At 39.7% G+C, this 2995-nt stretch overlaps 1 pseudogene; it reads right to left on the reverse strand.

Annotated features, from left to right (window-relative positions):
- Positions 1–941: 941 nt before the first annotated feature.
- LOC110208942 (host cell factor C1 regulator 1 pseudogene) lies at positions 942–1630 on the reverse strand (annotated as a pseudogene).
- Positions 1631–2995: the final 1365 nt, after the last annotated feature.

The raw sequence follows: 2995 nt of genomic DNA on the forward strand, positions 1-2995 counted from the left end.
AGTATCATTTCAGTAGAAGGATACAACATATATAGAAAATTAAATACCTACTATATACAAAGTATTTTCAATAAGGAGAGAACAGTAGTAACAAGTGAAGGCATCAGAGAAGGCTACATATAAAACGTAGCAACTTAACTTGGTATGAAGGAACATAAGGAATAAAATAATTTCCAAATATCCTACCGATGAGTGATTTTTTTTTTTTGTGGATATGCCAAAGTTGATTTGTGGGATATTTTTCATTAGCATTCGATGCTGGATTCTGTGACCATACCCCTCTGATCATCTGTGAGAGCTCACAGTTGGTAAACATTAGTAGGTGGAAGACATATAAATGAAATTAGAAAATGCTCTTTAAAGTAATGAAGAATTATTTGAATAATTGGAGAAATAGTAATTAGTTATAGTTGGGCCATACCAATTTAATAAAAACAACCATACTATCCAGATTAATGTACAGTTTCCAGCCTGAAGCAACTGCTGAGACTGAAGAGATTCAAGAGCCAGAGGAGACTAGAGGAAAAACTGAAGAGATTCAAGTGCCCTCCTCTATCTTGTTCTTGCCAATTCTGTTCCAAATGTGAATTACTGCATGTTTATTTTTTAAAATTTTGCTGTTATGTTCATTTAACTATGATCCATGTTATATTCATGCTATAGCAATACCTGTTCATTGTTTTGCATATATACTACTGCTTATAGTTAAGTTGTGTTTAATATGTAGGCCTATTGACTGTGCTGTTCTTGAAGCAAGCTAGCTTTACCTTGTTAGCTATGCTTATAGTTTTTGATTTATTAATGCAGAATATGAATATGCATACTTTCTCTTTTTTTCATTGCCCACCAATCTTTATTTTGCTTTCACAAAGATGCCCTGTTATCAGAGCCACCCCATCCTCTAAGATGTTTCTTACCCTGTATTTCTCACAGTGAACAGTCTATTGTTCTGTTTCCTCTACCACCTTGTCAATGTGTGCATGGATGTGTGTAACAGACCTATGTGAAATCTGAGGGTGCTGTTTTCTATTTCTGTGTACAATATATCGGTGTCTAGACCCTCTTTGGTCTTTGAGTCTCTGGTTTCCAGAGAAGGCCAGATTCTGCCCATTTCCAACTGAGGGACAGGGGCAGTTGCTTGAGGTTGAGAGATCCATTGCCTCCCCACTATGGGAGTTTTATTATACCTAAGAGCCCCCCAGGCTCAGCAGCTGAAGGGTTTCTGGGATTTGATTTCCTGGATATTGCCAGAGGAGTAACTCTGAGTGGGGATTCAGGGACAGCAGGAGGCTGGGCAGAGGACCCCAAGATCATCAGTTGAATGAAGAGTCTTCCAAAGGCCTGGTCACAGGTGGGGCTGGAATGCCCATGGAGAAAGCTACTGATGGACCACAGTAGGGGTGATCATTTTCCGGGCTGAAGGGGGAAAATGGGAAGCCATGTTCTCCTCAGACAGGAAATGCTTCTGAAGAGAGTCTTGACCCTCTTCCAGCAACTGACTGGTGCTCTGGGGCTGAATTCCTTGGGGAAAGGAGCAGGCATCCAGTGTCCTGTCTGGCCCCTGTGCTTCCCTGGGGTCTTTCTGGGCCCCCCTTGGGTGGCCCAGCTTCATGGGCGGCTAAAGGATCATGTAGTTCCAAGGACCACAGCAGACCAGGTACTCGTGAGGTCTCATAGAAACCAAGAGCTCCATCCACACTAGTTGTGGGGGGGAAGGGAGAGGTGTGCCACATACCTTTGGGTCTTATCTCACACAATTTCTTTTTAAAAATAATTTATTCATTTAACATTTTTTTTTGAGTTCTAAATTCCCTCTCTCAGCCTCTCCCCTACCTACTGAGGAGGTAAGCAATATGATACCCATTATACATGTGAAATAATGCAAGACATATTTCCATATCCAGCTATATCATGAAGAAAAGCAAGAAAAGTAAAGAAAGTGAGAAAATTATACCTCAATTTTCACTCATAGTTCATCAGTTTTCTCTCAGGAAGTGGAAAGCAATTTTCATCATGAATCTTTCCAAATTTTCTTAGATCATTGTATTGATTGGAGTAACTAAGTCTTTCATAGTCAATCATTATTACGATATTGCTGTTACTGTGTACAAAGACCTCCTTGTTCTGCTCACTTCACTTTGCATCAGTTCAATGGTCTTTCCAGGTTTTTCTGAAATAATTTTCCTCATCATTTCTTACAGCACAATAGCGTTTCATTACAGTGATATACCAGAACTTGTCCAGCCATTCCTCAACTGATGGGCATCCCTTCAATTTCCAACTCTTTCCCCCACAAAAAGAGCTGCTACAAATATTTTTTGTATGTATAGGTCCTTTTCCTTCCCTCCACCCCATCACTTTGGGATACAGACCTCATAGTGGTACTGCTGAATCAAATGAATGGGATGAACTCACTGAAGTGAATAGTAGACTGGATTAAAAACCAGAATCCATAACAATATGTTGTTAACAAGAGACACACTTGAAACTAAAAGACACACAGAAAATTAAAATAAAGGGCTAGGTACATTTTGGGCATAATTCCATATTGTTCTCCAGAATATTGGACAAGGGACAGCTAGGTGGTGCAGTGGATAGAGCACCAGCTCTGGAGTCAGGAGGACCTGAGTTCAAATCAGGCCTCAGACATATAACACTCTCTAGCTGTGTGACTCTGGGCAAGTCACTTAATCCCAAATGCCCCATATGAAAAAATCAAACAAACAAACAGAAAAGTTGGACCAGTTCACAACTCCACCAACAGTTCACAAGTGTACCTATTTTCCCACATTACCTCTAGCATGTCATTTCTGGTAGGTATGAGGTAGTACCTCAGAGTCATTTTAATTTGCATTTCTCTAATCAGTAATGATTGTGAGCATTTTTTAATGTCTATAGATAGCTTTGATTTCTTCCATTGAAAACTATTCATATCCTTTCACTATTTATCAGCTGGGGAATGGTTCATATTTTTATGAATTTGACTCAGTTCCCT

Source organism: Phascolarctos cinereus, unplaced genomic scaffold, assembly GCF_003287225.1.
Source record: "Phascolarctos cinereus isolate Bilbo 61053 unplaced genomic scaffold, phaCin_HiC Scaffold_5;HRSCAF=322, whole genome shotgun sequence".
NCBI classification, from domain to species: Eukaryota; Metazoa; Chordata; class Mammalia; order Diprotodontia; family Phascolarctidae; genus Phascolarctos; species Phascolarctos cinereus.